The 23,845-nt window shown below is 42.6% G+C and overlaps 1 protein-coding gene across 3 annotated transcripts in view; it reads right to left on the bottom strand.

Moving 5' to 3' along the window:
* Positions 1–2,624, bottom strand: part of RNF182 (ring finger protein 182) — a 61,303-nt gene extending 58,679 nt beyond the window's left edge. Inside the window, exon 1 of one of the 3 annotated variants that reach the window (XM_037037962.1) lies at positions 2,488–2,624. The gene's annotated coding sequence lies outside the window, so the exon portion shown is untranslated. Of the gene's footprint in view, positions 1–1,679; positions 1,789–2,036; positions 2,134–2,487 lie in introns of those variants that run through there. The other 2 variants (XM_037037964.1, XM_037037963.1) reach the window with 2 other exon arrangements.
* Between the last annotated feature and the right edge of the window lie 21,221 nt (positions 2,625–23,845).

Below are 23,845 nucleotides of genomic sequence, written 5' to 3'. Positions count from 1 at the left end.
TCTTTATTGTGCTGAGTTAACACTGGATATCTCCATTCTTCAGAGTACATTTTTAGCCACAAATATATATGCAGGCTAGAACTCATAGCGAGAGTTCGGTGTGGCTGAAAAGCAGGTCCAGAGTGCCTGCACTTGAATATTAGATTTGCTAATGAAGATCTGAATAAAGGTGCACTCTTGGTAGCTCAGAAAGAACACAAAATGTGTTTTAGTACAAAACATGAAACTACATTCAATGTCTGTCTAACACTTTAATATTCTGATTGCCTTTCATGTTTAAATGAGAAAGTATGTACGTCCTCTCCTGGTTATCTTCTATAAACACATCTACTTCATTTTAATCAATGTACCATTTCATTAACATCATCAAAGAGTAGTTAGCAGAGCATCTGTAAATCACTCTACAAGTGAAATTCAGTTAAAAACAAACCCAATTGTAAAATTATCTGCAAATTATTGGTGCAACTTACTCCTCCTTTAGTTTTCAATACAATCTTCTAATGAAGTGGCATTGCTTAAAATTGCTAGCAAATATAAACAGATTTAGAAACCTAGTAATCAGCAGGCTAACAGGTGTTGAAATCCCAAAAGGGAGAGAAGGAATATTAGATAATCACTTTATACCTGACACCTCTGGTAGCTTTAATATCTTTAATTCCAATCAACTTAATTGAAATCCGAAGTGATCTATGCCACTGGTTTCTTTTCATTAGCTATCTTTTTGCAAAGATATTTCTCTTATTAATGTGCACTAACTGACCTATTCCAACGTCTAAATTATTTTACTAAATCAGATATACAATTTAATTAGTTGACTTATTTTTCAGTTATCGATGTGACATCTCTCACCAACTAAAACAAATGATACTAACCAATATATTATTTCCTTCAGAATTGATCAGCTATATTTCTGAAAATAAATAGTTTTCTTTCAGACTATTACACAGATGATATCTAAGTAGCCACAAAACAGTCTTCGCAATCATATTTTTAATGTATTCTTTGTTCGGCAACAAACTAAATGTCAGGAAATGATGGCAGGGCTTGGGGCCCTTGAGAAAGGAGGGGGAGTACCATAACTTGAGCAATTCCCCATTCCCCTATGTCCTTGGCAACGGGTGTAACCCTCATCACACTTATAAACACATGCAAATACCGCCCATCTACCTGCCTTCAGAGGAACATTATATTGCTTCCTTAAGTATAAAAACGCAAGGCATCTTCCAGTTCCTTAAAGCATGAACACAATACATTCCAGAAACAATAGCAATAACATAGGTGACAGGTATCTAATCTACAAAGTACTGCTCCTGCTATTGACTCTGGTATTGCTGAATGGGGAACCCGGGCTACCCCCCCCCCATTTAGTTACAGGTGCAATTACACCTTCCAGAGATATGGTCGTTATGTTCCAAATCCAAACGAACTTCAGACGCACCTCGAAATGCTTCAGTCACTGGCATAGAAAAATGAGCTCCCTTCCCAAAGATTGTGAAAAATATCTTGTACATTCCCCTCTACATCCTTCCATCCCACCCTCAAAGAGAGGAAACTATGAAACATGGAAATCCAAAGGTAAATATTTTCATATCTTTTTTTCTAAAAGCCTCGATAACGAGAGAAAGAGAAAGAGAGAGAGAGGAGAGAAGAGAGAATGAATGTAGGCAGGTACCACCCACCGCCTCTAAGAAGCAAAATCACATACAACGAGCACCCGGCCAGAGCTCCGAGCCCCGCACGGCGAGGACTGTCAAGTGGCGCCCGGACGGCGGCCCAGGACGTCGTGGCCCCGAGGAGGCTCAGCCCGCCCGCCCGCCGCTGCCCGGGAAGTTTGCCGCGGTCCCCGGCCTCGGCGCCCCGGCCCCGGCAGCCGGGCGGAGGACTCCTCGGCGCAGGGGAGGCCGTCTCCCGGCGAGGACGCGCCCCACGGGAGCCGGGATGCAGCCGGCCCGGCGCCCTCTCCCTGAGGCAGGCGGACGCCCGCGCCCGGATGCCCGCCCCGCCCCCTCCCCGGCCACGGGGCACGCCCGCCGTACCTGGCCCCTGGCGGCCGGCGAACGCGGGCGGACGCGGGCCCGGAGCCGCTCCGGCGGTGGCGGCGCCTGGGAGGGCGGGAGGCGGCCGCGGAGGAGGAGCTCGGGCGAGGAGCGGGCGGGCCGCTTTGTTTCCACCGCGCGGAGCCGCGGACCCCGCGTCGCCATGGCAACCGCCGGGGGCCGGGGGCCCAGCGGGGACGCGGGACGTCCAGAGTCTGGGGCCCTCGGGTGGCAGCCGCCGCCGGAATCCCCGCTCTTCTCTGCTGCCTCGAGAGGACGAGGACCCTCGAGCAGCCGCGGCCGCCACAAACACGCCCTCTCAGGCTCCCTCGCGAGGCGGCGTCTCACCCCGGCCGGAGCGGACCGGAGCCCAGAGCCAATTCTTACCTCCACCCCAGGAGGCGCCCCCTTTGGTTTCCCACACGGGACATTCCAAAGCCCCTCAACACACCTTTCTTCTACGGAGCTGCACCCTCAAAATGGAAATTCACTGAAGAGAAAAGAAAGAGCGGTGCGAAGTGATAAAGTGTTGAGCAACTGGTACTCGGCGCTTCTGTTGCCACTGCCGCAGCGCTCGCGGAGCTGCCAAGGGACGCCATACCCCCTCCCCCTCCTCCCCCCTCCTCCCCCTCCCCTCCTCCCTCCCCTAGCTCGACTCCTCGAGGTCTGGTTTCTCCCCATCCAAATCCTGCATCTGTCCTGTGGCGGTCTCCAGTAGGACAGAATGGGGAGAGGGCTTTATTTCTGTAACTGTAAACCCAGGACACACTTGTAACCTCACCGGCGAAAACACAACTTTCGGGCTGCGTTGTGAATCTCTGCCGTTGCCACTGCTCAGCTGCTGGCTGTGACTGCCAAGCATCTACCATGAACTCGGGCTTACTCTGTGCCAAGGTCGATCTGCGTACTGCAGGCCATGGTGCTCCGGAAAAGAGAAGGACAAGGCTAACCTTGGCATATACCAGGCATCCTCTCCTAAGGAAATTCTTGGAGAGGGAAAAGTACTAGCAGACCCACAGTAATGCTTCCTCTGAAGGACAGAGCTAGAGGACAGCTACCGTGGGGTGAATGAGTCATCACCCCATACTATGTCTTCTTGAAAGATCAGTTACTGAATCCAAAACCTACAAGTGTCTTCCTTTAGACCCTAGGGAGCATGGAATTTGTTTTCTAACATTTATAAATCACCAGAGGAATGTCAAAAACTTACGATAAAACTCCAGAGTAGCTGATATTTTCTGAGTTTGCAACCTATCTATCTGCAAAGCCATAAAGCAGAACAATGTTATTACCAATTGAAGCCACACATATTAATAAAAATATAAGATTATTTTTAGAGTGGAAAACAGCTTGCTTCTGAGAAAGACTGGGCACTTTCCTGTAATGGAAATGCTGGTACTTCCTGATGAAGTCAAGAGACAAGGTCTTTCCCACAGGCTGTTAAGCAGCTCGGCAGGATTTGCAGAATTTTAAATGTACATGCCTTTCTCCCATCCATCTCAGTTCTGAGAAATCTTTCAAGCAGAAATACACAAGCATGCAGTGATAGATGTACAAGGATGTGTGTCACAGCAGTTTTGCAACAGGAAAAATTTGAAAAACTTCTTTTTCATCAACAGTCATGTGGCTAAATAAACTTGGCACAGTCATACCATATAATACTATGCAGCCGTTAAAAAGATTAAAATGTATAAAACACATAGAAAGATTGATTTCATTTAAATAAAAAAGAGGGGCTGCAGAACAATATGTGTGGGGGAATGCCATTTCCACACACAAAAAAAATTCTAGATAGGATAGAAATATAAACGTAGACACATAGGTAAGGGTCTGAGAGAATATGTACCTAATAGCTCACAGTGATTATCTCTGAAACTAGAGTAAGAATTGAAGGAACTATTACCTGTTATTATAAACAATCCAGTATTGCTTGGTTTATTTGGTATTTCTTTTTGATGAGCATGTACTAGTAATTATTTTTTAATTCTCACCAGAAGATATGTTAATTGATTTTACAGAGAGAAAGTGGTGGGGGTGGAGGAGGAGAGGGAGAGAGAGAGAGAGAGAGAGAGAGAGAGAAACATGGATCAGTTGCTCCCTGTACACACCCTGACCAAGGATCAAATGCAGGACAGTGCTCCAACCAACCCCAACCGAGCCACCCAGCCAGGGCTATATTAGTAATTTTTCAGTGAAGAATCAGAAACAAACTCTTAACAAATGTTTGTCAACTGCCTGGTTGAGAACTGAATACAGAGCAGCAAGAAGCTATTGAGTTGGCCAGCCCTGTCCTCTGATGCTGAAGGCTTGGAAAGTCCACATTGGGTCCACACTTACTGAATTCCTTAGTCACCTGGTTCTGCATTATTATGTGAGGTGGGTATTCTTGTAGACATTCACTTTTCCCAAGGAGATTTTAGTTTTAACTTAAGGTCAGCTCCATTCTAGCTCTTAGACAAAATTGCAAGATCATAAGGAAAGCATCCTCATAAAATTTGTCACCTTATCTACCAGGGTATATCATTCAAACAGGTTAAGTGAATTATTTAATTTGGAAATGAAGATACGAGAGTTTAAAAAAATTATTGCATGGATGTATGAATGGCCTTTCCTATTCTCACAACTTTTGAAATATGTGAAATAATGAATTTACTAAAAATGCATCCTATAAGTACACTGTCCAATTCAGTAGCCAGTAGATAATGTGGCTATTTACTACATCCCGTCCTCAATTTCTACATCTGTAAAATGGGGGTCGTAATGATGCTTACCTCACTGAGTAGTTTTGAGAATGAGATCAATGACTGCGTGAAAAACTCTAATCACAATGCCTCATCATACACAATGCTGAATACATTTTAGCTATTATTATTATTATTATTATTATTATTACTGTTAGTATTCCACTTTGTCATATCCATCACACTCTATTAACCTTCAGTCCAGGTTAGTCTATGTTTATAATAATTCTTTCATCTTCTTTTAAATAAGCTGATTGGAACTGTGACTGAGCCATCAAAATTTAATTCTCCTTATCCCTGAACTGATTATAAAATAATTGTCAAAATCAAAGAGCTCTTTTGATCCATTTTAAGTTAGCAAAATAAATGAAGAGTTCCAATCACCAGATCTGCATTCATAATAACTTCATTTTGATAGATATTAAAATTTCCAGGTTTAACAAAATGCAACAAATATCTAAAACAGTTTACATTCTGTTTGTTATCATCAAACCTCTAATGTGTAAAATAAATAAGCTATCCCTACTGAAGCATTTGAATAAAATTTTTCTTGTTCTATAATTTGGAATTTGTCTACCTAAGTCCTTATTTTTCTCAATTATAAATCATAATAGCTAATATTTATTACACACTGTGTCCAAGGTCACAAAGTTATTTAGTAGCAGAATTACTAGACTCTTAACCACTACACACTAAGAAATACCTTATTTGAGAGCTTGAGTTCAAATATATTTTATCCCATTAAGCCATGGGTATTGTCACAGGCAGAGAAAAAAGCAAACTTCAATGTTCTCTCGTTACAACCTCATTTAGCAACAATTCCTTCGACCCCTGCCTTCTAGTCATAGTCTGATATTGTTTAATGAGATGATATCAACACACTCAAAATCCATGAAAAAATACTTCTGTTGTTTATGTCTTAAAATTAGTTTTCTTCATGGAGAGTTTTAAATTTTGATTGGAAAATTCCAGCTCCAGCTATTCAGAAAGCTTGAAAAAGAAAAACAAAACACCCTGCTGAGTCTATAGGACCTGGAAATTCAGAACTCACAAATTCTTCTCTTCCCAATATCCCCCTTAGGGCACTAGGCAAATCTGCTCTAAAAGGCAAATATTGGCTAACTATCCCTGCAAGTAGAGAAAAATGCACTTATTTATATACTGCTCCTAAGTATAATGGATATCCTGGCTCAAAGAAGGAGTATTGGTCCCATGGACTAAAAAACCTGTTGGCCACATGGGAGAGTTTAAGTCATATTTGTTTCAAAATCTCCAGGATGCTCAATTAATATGCTCAGTTCCTTCGTCATAGTTAATCTCTTAGAGAAACATAAGACCCAGCCAAATGATGAGAATTGCACCCAACTTCAAATGAGCTCTGTGTGTAGCGTGTTGGTTGACAATAGACTGTGGACTGCCCTAATGGCCTCAACAATAAAGACATAAAGACACCAAGCTTTCTTATCAATGCCAAACAGTTCCATAATTGCTTATAGAACCGAAGGAAATGAACTCTTTCCTGCAATCCATGCCACAAAGATAAGATGAATTTTGAAATTACCTCTCTACTTAACCAAGTATCACAAAAAAATATTGTCTACAATTGGTAGTGGCCATGCATTTCACCACTGAGCCATCTGACACATCAGTCAGTATCAGTGTGAGAAAAGCTGTGCTAGTTAGAGAATTGTATCTTCTAAGATTCCTGGGAAACACAGCCAAAGTAGATGGGATTGAGAAGGATTGTCTTGTTCATCATTTTTTATCTCTTTTTTTTATCATGCAGTCCATTTAAAAATATATACATACTATTTGCCAATGAGGGAAGTGACAGGGAAACAGAGTTAAAGAAACAAGTACATCGCAGTTCTTTGCCAGAAGCTCCCTTTGGAGACACCCAACATGAGATCTCAGCTAAAAGTATAATTTGATGTTGATTAGATGGCAGTAAACTTTTGATGTACTTTAATCTGGTTTAAATAAATTTTATTTTAAGTCAATTAACATTTGGCTGTGCTCAAATGTATTCAGAGAGTGAATGTAAAGATGTCACTCCCTTTTCTTGGGTCATTAATTCAAGGTCATATCTCTTTCTAGGGCTCCCTGGCCTCAAACCTTCTCCACACTCAGAGCTCATCTCATTTCAGTGGTGCAAAAAAGAAGTGTCAGAATATGAACCGATTCTAATATTATGTTTTATATTCATAGTTTATTTACGTATTGACTCCTGACACGTCTACAAATGAGCTCTTAGCAGAATGGAAATCATTTGTTTCCAATTTTCTCATCTATGCCCTTATCCCCAGGAACAGATTTCATAAGTTTGAATTAGATTTTCCAGTAAAGCTCATTGATCAAAGGTTCTGTGTGACTCTAATGCCCTAACACTACAGGAGTGAGAGACCAGAAGAGGTTATCAAAGGGAAACTGTGTGCGCTACACTTCATTATAATAGTAAAACTATTTAAAGGCCCTCTTTGTGGCTAGATCTTCTGAACATTATAAATGAAGAATTCCACCCCATCAAAGGCCAGCCAAGGGTGTTGTGGCTGTTCATGGACGAGGTAGACAACAGGTCAGAGGAAAGGCACACAGCAGCCTGTCCACCGACGCCTCACCAGCACTTTGAGAGCGGACCTGGCTTTGCTAGTTCGGCACAGATCACAGCAAATACCCAGATGTGGGCTTGTTCCCTGGAGCCTGACGTGGCCGATTTAGGGCAGGAGTGGAGGTCTGAAAGAAGCTCCGCTCAGTGGGGTGAGGAGGACTCTCGGGGAAAGGCAGGTAGAGTTGCCAGATAAAACACAGGATGTGCAATATTTGGGAATTACAGATATTTAAACTTACTATTCTTTGTGTTTATTTTGAATTAAAATTTAACAGGGCATCCTCTAGTTTTATTTGCTAAATAGTCAGCCCTAGGCAGGAGCCCAGGGTGGAGGATTTCAACAACTGCAGATGCATCTCCGTAGAAGAACCTGTTCTAGTGGGCGGAACAATATCTCCAGTCAACCTGATATTAATCAATGGTTATAATGGTAGTACAGGTAGGTGGTCAATGAAGGGGGTGGGGGCAGATGTAGGGAAGCTTGGGGAGAGGAAGAACACAGTAATTAGAACGGGGCACAAGATCAAGGCCACTCTGACAAGAGCAAACTGATGCTGAGTCCCAAAATGCTGGGCCGGAGGGGTGGTTCTCCATGTTTCTGTCTTCATACCATCCACAAAACCAAGCCTCCGTTCAGTCATACGTCACTTTATATTACCCCAGAGTTGTTTCAAATTTCCCAACAAGGAGATAGGGCCTGAAAAGTCTACCCCAAAGCTTCTAACATGCATCACCACCACGAGCGAGTCTATCCCCCAACTGGCAATTTTTGGAAGATCACTCTTTTTTGTGGAGAACAGATTTGAGGTGAGCAAGATGAAAACAGGGAGCCCCGTGAGTGCACCGATTCAGTAGCTCTGGTGAGGGATGGTTTAGAGATGAGCAGGGCGGGCTGTGGCAGCGGAGATGGAGAGAAGGGAAAAGATTAAATAAGCATTTTGGAGAAAGAATGAAGAGGTCTCGGGAGAGAGAGAATTCTGTAGAGGACAGGAGCTGGGCCAATTAGATTGCCTCTCTGAGAGAGGAAAGTGAGACCAGGTGGCGGAAGTCGATATAGTTGACATGTCACAATGCACAGCCAGAGGTAACTGCCATGCGGGTCTCAGGGCAGGAGGAAGATAAGCAACGGCAACAAGAAAAACAGAGACAAGGGTGCCACGGTCCCTAAGAGGCCTGAAGGGTGGCCCCACAAGCTTTCTCTCTGTTCTTGGAACACATCAAATGTGGTTCTGTCCCAGTCCCCTGCTCCTCTGTTTTCTAACTCAGAATGCTCGCTCCTTACCCCTATCTTGCCCACCACATGTAACTCCTTTTTCTGTTTCAGCTACCTGCTTAAATGTCATCCATTTGAAGGGAATTTTCCTGACCACCCAGTCTGAAATAGCACCCAGGTTTTCATTATCACATGATTCTCTTTTATTGTTTTCAGGACACCATCTTCTGAAATTGTCTTTCATTTACAAGTCCACCACCCGACCCTCTAGGAAGCAAGTTCCCAGTCTGCACAGATTTGCCAGTCTCCTTCATGCTGACACCCCAGCCCCTAGAACGGCACCTGGTACAGTGGGTCCTCAATAAATACCTGTTAAATGAGGTTCTGGTAGATGGTTCCCAGTCTAGGCTCTAGTTCCCAGGGAGTGACTATAGCTTGTTTTCTGCCCTGTAAAATAGTCATGCTCTTATAACAATCTTTCCTTTTCCTTGACCTCCTTCAAGTGGGTTCTTTTCCTGACCAGCCAGGGCTATCCCAGAACACACACAGGACTCTAAATGAACAGAGGGCAGGACAAAGACCAGGGGATGTGTTAATCCATAATAAAGGGAAGAACCACCTGGTTTTAAAAATTAGAACAGATATATCAAGATTTTATTTTTTGTGTGTTGCCTTCCTTTCATGCACAATCCCTGGGCTAGGCCAAAGGTCTAGCAATGAAAACGGGGCAGCCCCGCCATGAGGGAAGGCACTACGTGGAGGACACCTGATACTCAGCCGCAGAATGCGTGGTAAGCTCTCTGGAGTGGTCTGCAGACCACGCTTCGGGCNCCAGGGGATGTGTTAATCCATAATAAAGGGAAGAACCACATGGTTTTAAAAATTAGAACAGATATATCAAGATTTTATTTTTTGTGTGTTGCCTTCCTTTCATGCACAATCCCTGGGCTAGGCCAAAGGTCTAGCAATGAAAACGGGGCAGCCCCGCCATGAGGGAAGGCAATACGTGGAGGACACCTGATACTCAGCCGCAGAATGCATGGTAAGCTCTCTGGAGTGGTCTGCAGACCACGCTTCGGGCCCTGAGGGCCACCAAGGTAGTAATTTCCCCACTGGCTTTTGAGGCAACAAAAGAAGGGAGGTCATTCCAGGTAGAGGAAACAGCAGGTGCAAGGCACTGAGCCAGCGTCTCAAGTTCTGACGGCTTAATTCAGCGTGGCCAGAATTCAGAGTGTTTATTGGATAGCGGTGGGACCAGTGTAAGCAAAATTCATTGTCTTTACTAAAATTAAATCCCAGGACGGTAAAATCTAGCCCTGGAAAAATGTTTTTTTCTGACGAACAGACCTCACAGAGTCTGCTTCCGTTCCCTCTCAGGTTTTTTCACCCACTGGTAACTCTCAATACTAGAGCCTCAGAGGACCCTCGTCATTGCAGCTGAGTAACGAGGACTTCGCACATCCGTCCTTAAATGCTCTTTGACATTCTCTATGAGACTGCCTCCAAAAGAGCTTAGCAAATATTAAAGCCGAAAGTGATTAATAATAAAGAGTATTGGAAGTTAAGAGGTCTGCTGGTCCCGGTCCAGATTCCCATGGATGGATATCCAGTGTCGCCAAGACCGGCGCCATTGTTAGCCTCATCAATGACAGCTTGCTGGAGAGAGGCAGCGAGCCAGGAATCCTCCAAAGCTGCCTGTTGTACAGGCTGACAGAGATCATAGAATCACAAGGGGCTTCAGTTAACTCATTTGGCAGGAACGACATTCATTAGAACTGTTTGATTTTAATGAAAATAAACGCTGTAGGCTGGGAGGGCACTTTGTCCTTTCAGAAATTCACATTAGACAAAAGCCTCGGTGAACCTTTTTCTCTGCGTTTGCCACTTTACACCAACTCTGCCTTTATATGTAAGTTTTAAACCCATTCTCCTGTTCTCTTTCATTTTCATGACCCTAAGAAGGACTTTACTATGTTTTATCTGAAATACCATGACAGCTGCTTAACTAACTGGTCAGGTGGTCTCCCCTACGTTTTCAGTCATCTCACTCGTTGGTGCTGACCCCATCCGGCTAAAACATAGCCTCGAACATGCCGTGCCCTGCTCCTGTGCACTCTGTGACCCTCCGTTGCCTCTGGAATGACCACCTTTCCCAAAGGTTTTGCTCGCTATGACCTGGCACTAACTTGCTTTTCCCACTGTAATGCCTGCCTGCTACACCGTCTTCATGCTACACCTAAACTAAGACACAGTGTTCTCTCTCCTGACAGGCTTGTCCTGCTTACACCCTTCAAAGCTCACTCCAAACGCCCGCATTTCCTTGAAGCAATCTCTCACCCAGTTGGTGAGATGGAACTTTTCCCGTATGTCAGGAATAAAAACTCCTAAACTACCAAGTTTGGTGTCTTATCTTTGAACTCCCCATACCCCCTAACATGGCATCTTTCCTCCTAACATAGTGTCTTGCCCCTCATTAGCAGTTTGTTGAATTCACTAGTTAAGTTATTTTGTTGCATACAGAACTCCCAGGCCTGGTGCAACTTCCACTGGGGTCATTCTGAGGCATTTTGTGTAGCTGTCAAATGAGAGTGCACATCAAAGATTTGTTTTGTCTTTCTGTTCTGTGTGGAAGGTGGTGGTTGGTAGTTCGGGGTTTCGTGCGAAGGTAAGCTGGAGAGGTGTCAGTGTACAAAATGTAGACTGGAAATTAACTTATCCCACTTGCTCTGAAGGCACTCCTTTTTAAAAAAAATTTATTTGTTTATTGAAAGAGGGGAAGGGAGAGAGAAAGAGAAGGAAAGAGAGGGAAAAAACCCATGTGTGGTTGCCTCTTGTGAGCCCCAAACCAGAAACCTGGCCTGCAATTCAGGCATGTGCCCTGACTGGGAATCGAACCAGCAGCCCTTTGGTTTGCAGGCCCACACTCAATCCACTGAGCCACATCAGGTAGGCCTCAGTAAGGCCTCTTATTGGCACAGCTTTGAGATTGCAATCTGAGCCCCCTTTCCTACATTCCTAATTGCTCATGTGGGCTTCCTTTGTTGGAAGTTTTTTTTCACGCTTGGACTTTTGCCTGCTTAATAGCCCTGAATGCCCTGCCACTACAGACACATTTGTTTCATCAGCTTTTACTTTAAAAAGATTGTATAGGATCAATTTGTTTAAGTAAACTTTTAATTTGGTTTTGTTTTCTCTTCAGGGACTTTATTTGTAAAACTAGAATGTGTGTGCACAAAATCAGGTGATTAAAGTGAATGCAATGCCAGAAAGAAGAAAGATCAGTCTCGGGGGACATTGGGACAAACTAATGGCATGTGTCCCAGATGTTTATCTTGAGTGTTTTCATGTGTATGACAGCAAAATGTGAAGTTATTAAAGTACCTGTATCTTAATCCATTGGGCTTCTATAAAAAGATATCATGTACTGGGTGGCTTAAAGAACAAACAGTTATATCTCACATAGTTCTGGAGTCTGGAAGTCCAACATAAAGGTACTGGCAGATTCACCTTGGTGAGGGCCCACTCCCCAGTTTATAGCTCATCTTTTTTTGCAGGTTCACATGGCAGAAGGGGAAGTGATCCTCTGGGATCTCTTTTATAAGAGCACTGACCCCATTCATCCCTCGTGACCTCAGTGGCTCCCAAAGGCCCCGCCTCCTTATACCATCACATTACCATTCCACTCCAATCTATGAGTTTGGGGAGGACACAGACATTCAGATCAGAGCAACATATATCAGGTAGGATGCTTTCGACTACAAAAACGGAGATAACTGACTAAAAGTAATCCGAATAATAGGGTTTTATTCCACAAAACAAGACATCTCGAGGAAAGCAATTCCTGCAGCTCATAATATCAGCCAAGATGGGCTCGTGCTGTGTCTCTGCTCTCCTCTCTTCTCCCAGTAAAGTGAGCAGCATTCCTTCCTGTAATCACAAAAGGGCCGGCATGGCTATAAACTTCACACCTTCATACAACTCCAACCAAACAGGAAGAAATGGGATGTGACGAAAGCCCTTTCTCATCATAATACTCCCTCTAACCGAGAGGAACATTTCCCCCCAGAATTCCTCAGCAGCTTAAGTCTCAGTGAACTGACTTGGGTCCCATCCGCTCAGCCAATCATTGTCAAAGGGAAACTCTAATAAAACCATGATTGGTGGAGGCCAATCACATCACTCCCTGGAACTGGGCACATTGCTGTGAAAAGAGAAATGGGATTCTGAGAATAAGAAAAAGGCAAAATGGTTGTTGGGCAGACAACGCACTACACCTGCCAAATGCTGTATAATGCTTTCCATCTGGGTTAATACTGTGAAGGCACTTTATAGGCAGTTAATCAGTTCTGACAGGAGTGAATGAAAGACTTTCCATACACAGGCATACCTCATTTTAATGCCCTTTGCTTTATTGTGCTTCACAGATACTGCGTGTCATACAAATTGAAGACAAGACCTTCTGCCACCAAAAAGATTATGACTCACTTTATTGCATCATTCGCTTTCTTGCCATGGTGTGAAGCTGAATCCACAGTATCTCTGAGGTATACCTGTAGATTAACCCAAACCAAATCAAATAAAAATATTAATTTATTATTATCATTGAGATAAGTGATGATGAAGAGCTGAATCTAACAGACCAAGACCATCTACCTGATTTAAGCTGTTGTTTGTTTTACTGTCCTAGATGTTATTATACATGGTTACTGGAGACATTTTTCCTGTTTACTTAAATTAAGCTGAAAAGCTATCACTATTTATTCTTTTTCATGTTGGTCACTAAATTAAATAGTGGCTTATGCTTAATTACTGGGCCTGGAAGCTTAATCCTGACTTTTTGGAAAATTCCTCTCAATCTGCCCATCATCATGAGTTTCTATTCATACTGAGTCCCCCAACCTTTGTTGCTTCCTGCTAGCCTGCCTACAGCTGTCATTTATCTTTCATCACTGCTTCGCAGTGTGCTTTCTTGTACCCTTCCTTTTTCTGATGTTCTTTCTCACCCCAAATTTATTGTATTTACTTTTGCATGGATTGCTCATGCTTTGGTGTCTTGCATTCACATGTTCACCAAAATATTCTTTGATCATGCTGCAATCTAACACTGCCCAGGGATATATAAGTTCCCCCTGGGGAAACCTTCAAGGTTACAAATCAAAGGTGAGACCCCAAATATCACAGTGCTCTTTCAAAGCTGTGCTTCTTATTGAACCATTCAAGAGACAGCAGGGGGAATGAACAGAGCAATTGAGCAATGCTAGAAGAATGACTAAAATGCCAGGGAATAGAAAGATAGCCTGGTCTCAATAAAACCTCAGAAAACCTCGTGCCAAAATGAGTGCCAATGTTGTAAAGAGAAAGGAGAAGCATGATACTTTGTCAGAGGTCTGTTACAGAGGCTGATTTATGTAAATAAAAGAATGGTGCCCAGGCCCTGGCTGGTGTAGCTCAGTGGATTGAGCGTGGGCTTGCGAACCACACGATCGCGGTTCGATTCCCAGTCAGGACGCATGCCTGGGTTGCAAGCCAGTTCCCAGCAGGGGATGCATGAGAAGCAACCATACATTGATATTTCTCTCCCTCTCTCCTTCCCTTCCCTTCTAAAGATAAAGAAATATTGAAAAAATTTTTTAAAAAGAATAATACCCGAAAGAGAGCTCTGAGGAGGAGCAATCATGCAGAATTTCATCATATGCTGATTCAGAAGGTTTTCTTTGATATTCTATGACTTTAAGTCGCTTTAACAGAATGTCAAGGTTTGTTCTTGCTTTCCGGTCTTTCTCCATTGCCTGCTGCTATCCACCCACTTCCTTGAAAGATTTCACAGTGAAGGAGAAGTGAAATATGGAATATCTAATAGTTTCTTATATAAAAAAGAATGGCTCTAACTTCAGGCAAGATCTTTCTGCAAATTTAGTTCCCTTGAAGCCTTCTGATAATGCATAATGAAAGATGAAATGGGCGCTATTTCATAGACAGGCTTGCATATTATTTCACTTTACCTCTCAGAAATTCCCAAATCCCCAACCAATTTTATTTCCTGCTCCTTCATTTTCCTCTTTTTAACTCTCCTCCACCACCATGTATGCATTTGACCTACCTCTTCTCCTAGATTCAGCAATAATAACAACAAAGTTCAAGAAAAATCTGTCTTCCCTATACAGCAATGGCTTAGACTTTGTCTTTGCTGACTGTTTCACACCTAGGTGACATGAGGCAGAGGTGGGAGGAGGTTTGGGGATGGTAGGCTGTGGACAGGGCTCCCATGCCACGGTAAGTGTGCCCCTTCCCCTCACATATAAAGTGGGAGGGTGTAACTAGGTGATCGTACACCAGAATTTCTTCTCGTTCAGGCAGTATGGCCCGTGATTAAGAGCAGAGATTTGGAGTTCCCATAGTTGTGCTCACGAGATTCTAAAGCAGCCCCCTGAAAGCTGAATAACCTTGGGCGAGATTCTCCATTGCCCTGTGTCTACAGTTAGGTTTCCTTAACTGTAGAAAAGGGAACATTAAAGTACCAACTCATGAGATTGTTGTGAAGATTAAAAGAGTTAACACATGCAAAGTGCTTAGAGCACTACCTGGCAAATAAATTCTACATAAGTAGCTACAGCAGACCATGGATTATTTCCATTTTTAATGGCTTTATTGAAATATAATTCACATACATACAATTCACCCATTTCAAGTGTATAATGCCATGTATTTATAGAGTTGTATCCCTCACTACAGTCAATTTTAGAACATTTTGTCACCCTCAAGAAAGACCCTGTACTCTACCTATCACCCTCTTATCCTCCACACCCCACCTTACCCTCCAGCAAATCTGTTTTCAATCTCTACAGATTTGCCTATTCTGCACATTTCATTCAAATGGATCATACAATATGTGGTCTTTTGTGACTGGCTTCTTTTACTTAAGGTATGGTTGTCAAGGTTTGTCTATTTTGTAACATGTACAGTACTTCATTCCTTGTTGTTGCTGAATCATAGTCCATTGCTTGGATATATATTTTCATCAGTTAGTGAACATTTGTGTTGTTTCCATATTGGGGCTGATACGAACAATGCTGCTATAAACATTCATGTACAAGTGCTTATGTGGACATAATATTTTCATTTCCCTTAAGTATAAATCTAGGAGCAGCAGTACATCTGGTCAAGATGGCTGTGTAGGCGGATATAACTTGCCACTTTGTACAACCACATCAAAATTACCACTAAGATATCGAACACCCATCACTCAGAACCATCAGAAGTTGAGCTGATGGTAGTCTGCCAACTATGGAATTAAACAAACTGAGAGGTGACTTAAGAGTTGGAAATTTTTAATTTAAGGTAGATAGTTATAAACCTAGTAGGTAATGGACATGTTAAAGCTATTGTTTCAGGAACTGCAGATAAGGCCCACCACTCCCAGGAGAGACAGCCAACATCCTGGGGCACAGCCAAAAACCACTGCCTGGAGCACAGCTGTAGACATCCAAGCCTTTGTGGTCCAGGGAGAGACAGACACCACCCACCCATCTGGGGACAGCTAACTGCCCAGAGCAAGAATACTGCAGTTTTTAAAGCTAATTATTCCTGAATTTCAAAACCCCTCACTGCACACTGTTCTCTGTTATAAAAAGGCTGGCTTGGAAAGAAAATGTAAGATGGTCTGTTAGGGTATGAACCTGCTGTCTTCTCAGATCACCAGCCATCTGAATAAAATACCCATAAAGATTCAATTCCTGTCTCTGCTTATTGGGTTCGGTATGTGACTAGCTGCACAAATGCTGGTCTTTTCTGGTTTCAAAACCACGTCCATCCAAATGGGTAGGAAGGGTGCAGATGCAAAACAGGCTTGTCTGATACACCCGTGTGGTGGATAAAAATGCAGGAGGGCTCTCTCAGGAGTGAGGAGTCCCAGCTCCACACCAGATTCCCCAGCCCAGGTTTCCAGTGCCAAGAAGATATGTACCCACAACTTCTGGCTGCAAAAAATCAGTGAGGATTGAGTCAGAGAAAGAAACTTCTGTACCCCCAAGCAGTTTCCCTTAGAGAACCCACACATAGACTCACGTACTCAGACTCACTCCCCCTGAGCTCCAGTGCCAGGGTGGTAGTATGAAAAGTGCCAGTGGTGTAAAGGGAGGACCTAAAGTGTCTGGCATCAAGGCAAGCAGAGGCCACTGCCCCTTTTCTAAACCTTCCACCTACAGAGCAGGCACGCAGGTGCTATATCTGAGATTCCATCTATCTGGCTAACACTATTTGACCCACCTTGGAGCTCCCCAGAGACTCTGACCCACCCAACTTATCGGCCCACCCAAGATGCTTTTCCGTATGAATGGCTGGTCTTGGCTCATGCTGCACAACTTCCTAATTCCTCTCAAATAAGCAACAGCTGGCCTCACTGAGCCCCAGGACCAGCACTAGCAGCAGCCAGCCTAGATTCTCAGCTTGGCTTTCCCTGGGAATCTCCAAGCCCAGCACAAGTAGCAGCCATCTCAGATTGCTTTCTGGCTCATGCAGGGTGGCCCCGAGAAAACACAGGTGAGGGTGGACCTTGGCATGCACAACCCAGGAAACCCCCGAGCCTGCACACCCAGTGGACAACTACAGACCCAGTGGGAGCACCACTGCCCTACCTCTGCACAGCTGATCCTCCACATGGGGCAGAGGTTGGTGGTAAGTGGTCATAAGTGGTCACAGCCAGTCCTTACAGCTGACTGGCCTGGAGAGATCCCTTCCATTGATCTGCCAACAGCAACAAAAGCTTAACTACAAGCAGAGAGTGTGCTCAGACCACACGAAGGGCACACTACAAGTACCTTGGGTGATAGGAGAAATTGTGCCACTGGACCCTACAGGACATCTACTACATTAGGCCACACTACCAAGACAGAGAGTCAAAGCAGCTCTACCTAATACATAGAAACAAACACAGGGAGGCTGCCAAAGAGAGGGGACAAAGAAATGAATCCCAAATAAAAGAACATATCAAAACTCCAGAAAATTAACTAAATGAAATGGAGATAAGCAATCTATCAGATGCAGCATTCCAAACACTGGTTATAAGGATGCTGAAGAACCTTAGTGAAGACCTCAATGGCATAAAAAGATCCAGTCAGAAACGAAGGATACACTAATTGAAGTAAAGAACAATTTACAGAAAAACAACAGTAGAATGGATGAAGCATTCTAATGCTTCATCAAATCAATAATTTGATTGATTTGATGAAGCATTAGAATCAAATCAATGATTTGGAACATAAGAAAAAAAACAATCAGAACAAGAAGAAAAAAAGAATCTAAAAATATGAGGATAGTTTAAGCAGTCTCTGGGACAACTTCAAGCTAACCAACATTGAAATCAAAAGGGAGCCAGAAAGGAGAAGAAAAAGAGCAAGAAATTGGAAATCTATTTGAAAAAATAATGAAAAAAAGTGTCCCTGGTATGGTGAAGGAAACAGACACGAAAGTCCAGGAAGCACAGAGAGTCCCAAACAAGATGGATACAAAGAGGTCCACTCCAAGTCACATCATAATTAAAATGCCAAAGGTCAAAAATAAAGAGAGAATCTTAAAAGCAGCAAGAGAAAAGGAAGTTAGTTACCTACAGAGGAGTTCCCATAAGACTGTCAGCTGATTTCTCAAAAGAAACTTTGCAGGCTATAAGGGATTGGCAAGAAGTATTCAAGAAGCAGGGACCTATAGCCAAGATTGCTCTCTCCAGCAAAGCTTTCATTTAGAATTGAAGGGTAGATAAAGTGCTTTTCAGATGAGGTCAAGTTAAAGGAGTTCATCATCACAAAGTCCTTATTATATGAAATGTTAAAGAGACTTAGTTAAGAAAAAAAAGACCAAAAAAGAAAAAGAAAAACAAGATCAAAACTATGAACAATAAATGGCAAAAATATCTATCAGTAATTTAATCTAAAAACAAATGAAGGAAACAAGAACAGAGACAGAATCATGGGTACAGAGAGCATGTCGATGGTTGCCAAATTGGGCGTGGTTATGGGTCAATAGATGAAGAGGTGAGGGGATTAAAAAGTACAAATAGGTAGTTACAGATTCGCCATGGGGATGTAAAGTACGGTATAGGAAATGGAGTAGCCAAAGAACTTATACACATGATGCACGGACATGAACAATGGTTGGAAGAATGCCTGAGGGAGTAGGGAGTGCTGGGTGGAGGTGGCAAAGGGGGAGAAATTAGGGCATCTGTAACAACATAATCAATAATTCACAAAAATAAATAAATCTAGTAGAGAATTTCTTGGTCCTATGGTAATTCTATGTTTAATTATTCAAGAAACCACCAGATTGTTTTTTCAAAGCAGCTGTGCCAGTTTTCATTCCCCCTGTAGTATATAAGTGTTCCAATTTTTGTACATTCTCACCAAAATTTGTTTCCTGACTTTTTTATCCTAGCCATCCTTAAGGGTGTAAAGTGATATCTCATTGTGGTTTTGGTTTACATTTCCCTGATATCTAATGATGCTGAGCATCCTTGTGTGCCCTTACTGACTATTCAAAACCTATGGGTTTTTAAAAACACACCTTGTTGATGCTTCAGAAGACCTACTATCACCAGAGATACTCTGAGAACAGATCCAAATCCTGGTTCTCATGAGAGTTCGGGAAGATTCAGTTCATACAATTTGACCTTCAAAAGGTGAGGACACTAGCCATGTTCTTAGTGTTATCCTAATCGAGGGAAACTAGAAGAATAGGATGGTGTACATTGAGTGCAACAGGCTCCTCAACTTCCATTTCTACCCAGACCTCTTTCTTTCTATGGGAATGCTTTTATTCCAGTGTGTTCCAAAGGTCCCAATAACCATAATTTAGGTTTTCTCGCGTTCTGCAGCCTTAATGTCTTTCTCATGTGTGTAAGCCCTCCCACTGTGTTCAAGGTATAGAACTTTTTTATATCTTTCCTAATGCACATGGAAGTAATCTGTACATACTGACTGCGAAGGTCAAAGTCTTACTACGTCTCTATGAGAAGCCTCCTAAAACTGGCCAAAGACGTTTACACCAGATTTGTAAATTTGAACAAGTTAATTCACTTCCATTTCCTCATGGGTCAAAAAAGATTCTTAATCTCTACTTTATAGAGCTGTTATGAGTAATAAATGAGATATTATATATAAGGTATTTGTCAGAGTGCTAGACAAATAATAGGCACAGAATGAAGGACATATTATGTGCCATATATATATATGCACAGAGATTTGCGTGTGCCCATATATACGCATATATATGCTACTTTAAATTATTCTGTCTAAAGTCATATGCAGGTTGACTCTCCAACCTCAAGGGGCCAGTGGGACACATCAGGACTCAGACAGGGGCCGCCCCAAAATATAATTTGCTGGGTGGTTGGGAAATAAGAGAGAAGGACCCCAGACCCCCAGTGACCAAATGCACAAGGCTCAATCATCAGAGGGAACTTCCATTTCATAGTGCTCAAATCGAATGGGTTGAAGCAAGAGGCAGAGGGAACTGACTGGGCAATCCCGAGAATCCCAAGCCACAGGCCCTCAGTGCCAGCCTTGACCATTCCTTCAATGCTACTGGGGGTTTTCTCTTAAACTTTAGAAAAAAATCAAAACAGAGCAAAGTTCTCCTGCTCTGTCCAGAAGAGCCACATCTCAGACAACCGATGCAACCTCCAGAAATGTGTTCTGTTATCTTCCACATTCTTCCCTTTACCACACACAGTTTTACAGCAGAGGGGCCTCATGGGGACTGGCTAGTGGCCAGGAGATTTAGCAGAGTGGTCACTTGCTGCCACCTACGGGTAGGACATTAAAAGTGACATAAGGGGGAATGAAAATTTATCATATCCATTACTGTATATTTAAAGGTAATTGTACGAAAAGGACCAAAGAAGGTTTTGCTTAGTCATCGACTTTCCTAACGCGCATAAACGTAAGAAGGAAGCTGTAGGATATCTAGGAGCCCTACCACGAATATCACCGAGCCTTCCTGAGAACAGTGATTCATGGATCATGTTATTGGTTTGAAAAATTGACTCTGGTTTGTCTAGCTCACCACAACCTTCAACTGAGAGAAAGTTTAAAGTGCAGAGATCAAAGATGAAATTAGACTGAGATTTTTAATAACAAAAATTGTAATTGTTCTAACTAAAAATAAGCTCATCAAAACCTATTATATCAATAGCGAAGGTCCATTTGATGGGGTTACCGTGGAATGAAGATCTTCACAATTATTTTAAAATAGTACTTTCTATAGCTAGAAATTTCCACATATAGACAGAGAATGGGCTTTAATGAGAGAAGCTCAATTATGTCCTGAACAAATTATACCAGCTTTGCATATAAGTATTAAACATTTACCCAGTTTTGCCTCCAAACACATCCTTGAAAAGAATAGGAAATGTAATCTCTGTTCACCAAAAATCAGAAACAAAAAAAGTGGTTTTGACTTAACTTCTCTGCCAATCGTAGGCAAATTTAAAAGTCCAGGGTAGGCAAATAAAGTAGAAAAATGAGAGTGGGAAACTTTAATTAGGGAAATGAAGGTAGACAAACTTGGGCACACAATTCTTAAAGTATTCATCATATTTCTGGTTGATACGCTTCTCTCCCAACTAGATATAAGGGCTCTGAAAGAAGAAACAGTATTTTATTTATCCTTGTATACTCCAAAGCTATTCCTAGCGCTGAAGTTTAAACATAAATGTTTGTGAATATTAGTCAACAAAAATTCATTTTGCACCTACTGTGCACTGTTCTAGATGCTTACTCTAGTCATTGTCATAGGCAAAAGGAATGAAGGGAGGAAGGAGGGGATTATAGGGTGTGTTGAAAAAGTGGGCTTTAGTCACGCAGGCATGTTAGGAGGCAGAAGGAACAGTATCTCGTTGAGTGGATAAGTTCAGAGAAGGTTGATTTGACTAATAAATTTACCATAGCTTAACCTGCATTACTAAGAAGATGTAACTCACAAAGGCTAAACTTTGGTATAGTACGTTGCCTAAACTCAAGTAGATTAGATCGCTTTCAGCTAAGGGAAATAACAATATGGCCTTTGGGGTTAAAAATAGACTCTCATCTATTTTGTTTGTAACTATGACTCTATTACTTTGAACAGTTCTTGTTACATAGGGCTCAATTAATATCTATGAATGACTATTGATATCATACCCTCCTACTAGAGGCCTTGTCTGGCATACTTGTAAAAAATAAGGCCTTCGGAAGAATGGAATGATCCTTCCAAGGCAATTTAACAATAAACTATTTGAATCGCAACTGGTATCCAAATGCTGGATTTCTGAAATCCCAAGGTTAGCCATTAGCTAGACAATGTCATACTGCTCAGATCTTAGTTTGATCTTATTGACACTAGCAAATAAATATGCACAAAGAAACAAGTATAGTGAGTCCATAGCTTATTTACTTGCCTTTGCCACAGATCCTTAATGTGCCACCTCCTCTCTGAAGGATGCCATGATGATCACTCAATTACAGAGCCTAACCATCCAGACAAAATTGCGCTTCCATCTGTTAAGGGCCATCAGAGCCCCTATGCAATGAATTCCATTTAAGGAGCTTTAAGTCCCACCTGGAGCAAGAGGATTCATATCTGTGTAAAAGAAAAAGATCATTGTGATTTTAACCTAGTTTTAATGGAAATAACTAAATTCACATTTTTTAAATTTAAATGATGTTTAAATACTGTACATTTCGGCTCACTGAGAATACTCTTGTCAACAATTATTTTTAAAGTCACATTTTCACAGCAATAAGTGCTCATTAAAAATAATCCATATATGCAAGAACTCTCATTGCAGCATTGTTTGTAAGAGAAAACTTGAAACTAATGCAAATGTCCATGAAAATGGATGAGATAAAGAAATTGTGTTATGTGCATCCCATACAGCTATTAGAAAGAATGAAGTAGATCTGCCTGTGCTAATGTAACAAGATATTGAACATCTGCAATAAATAGAAAAAAGATGCAAAATGCTATGCATGTTTTCATTTCTAACAATAACAGCAATAAATGTCAGTATATACATATCAAAAAGTCTGGGAGATGGTCCACAAGCAGCCATGATGGCACACCTTAAGAAGCAAGTGTATGAGAAATTCACTAAGGTAGCTCGGTGGACTTATATTTTTGCTTTAAAACCCAGTTGAAACCTCAGCAAGGGGACTTCTGGTCAAGCCGGTGGCCTAGGGAAACACAGCTGTACTCCTCACAAAACCACATAAAAATTACAACTAAACTACAGACCAAACATCACTCAGAACTATTAGAAATCAAGATGAATGGAAATCTGACTACTATGTAACTAAAGAAACCACATTAATCCAGACTGGCAGGAGATGTGAAAACATGGAGGTACAGAACAGGCACATCCCACATCCATGTGTGGTAAATAAAAATTCGGGAGGGATATCTCAGGAACAAGGGGTCCCAGACACATGCCAGGCCCCTCAGCTCAGAGAACTAATGCCAGGAAGAGAAGTTCTCATAACTTCTGGCTGTAAAAACCAGCGGGATTGGGGTCAGTGAAGGAAACCAGTGGGCTCCCTAGCAGTTCCTCTTAAAGGGCCCATGCCAACTTAGACACACTCCCTCTGAGCTCCAGAAGGAGAGCTAAGAGACAGGTTTCTCCCAGACAGAAAAGTGGGCAGAGGTCATTGTGCCTTTTTTGAGCCCTCCCCTGACAGAGCCACAGAACTGGCAGGTGGCAGCAATATCTAAGACTCCACCAACCTCACTTACCCTGTTTGTCCCACCCTGGCATTTACCTGAGGCTACATGCCACCCAACTTAAGGCCCACCACCTAGCCCCATACCTCCAAGCAGCTCCAGGCCCAGCATTACAGCAGCCAGCTTTGGATCATAGTTTGGATCTGCCTGAGAACTTCCAAACCCAGCACAAGTAGCAGCCACCTACAGATTGCTTTGCAGCTCACTCTGGGTGGCCATGGGTGGAATGCCGGTGGTGGATGACCCACACCTGCACTACTGGACAAACCCCAGAGCCTGTGCACCCAGTGGACAGCTGAAGACCACATTGGAACGCCACCACCCTGCCCTGGCACAGCTGATCTTCCACAGAGGTCGGAGGCTAGGGGTCAACAGTCTCAGCCAGTCCTTGCAGCTGGCTGGCCTGGGGAAATCGCTCCCATAGATCGGCTAACAGCAATCAAGGCTCAACTAAAAGAAGATATTGTACTCAGCCCACACAGAGGGAACACCTTGAGGACCCCGT

Source organism: Sturnira hondurensis, unplaced genomic scaffold, assembly GCF_014824575.4.
Source record: "Sturnira hondurensis isolate 20B ecotype Veracruz unplaced genomic scaffold, ASM1482457v3 Scaffold0023817, whole genome shotgun sequence".
NCBI classification, from domain to species: domain Eukaryota; kingdom Metazoa; phylum Chordata; class Mammalia; order Chiroptera; family Phyllostomidae; genus Sturnira; species Sturnira hondurensis.
The sequence above is the reverse complement of the archived record's forward strand: the minus strand, read 5'-3'. Positions and strand labels throughout refer to the sequence as shown.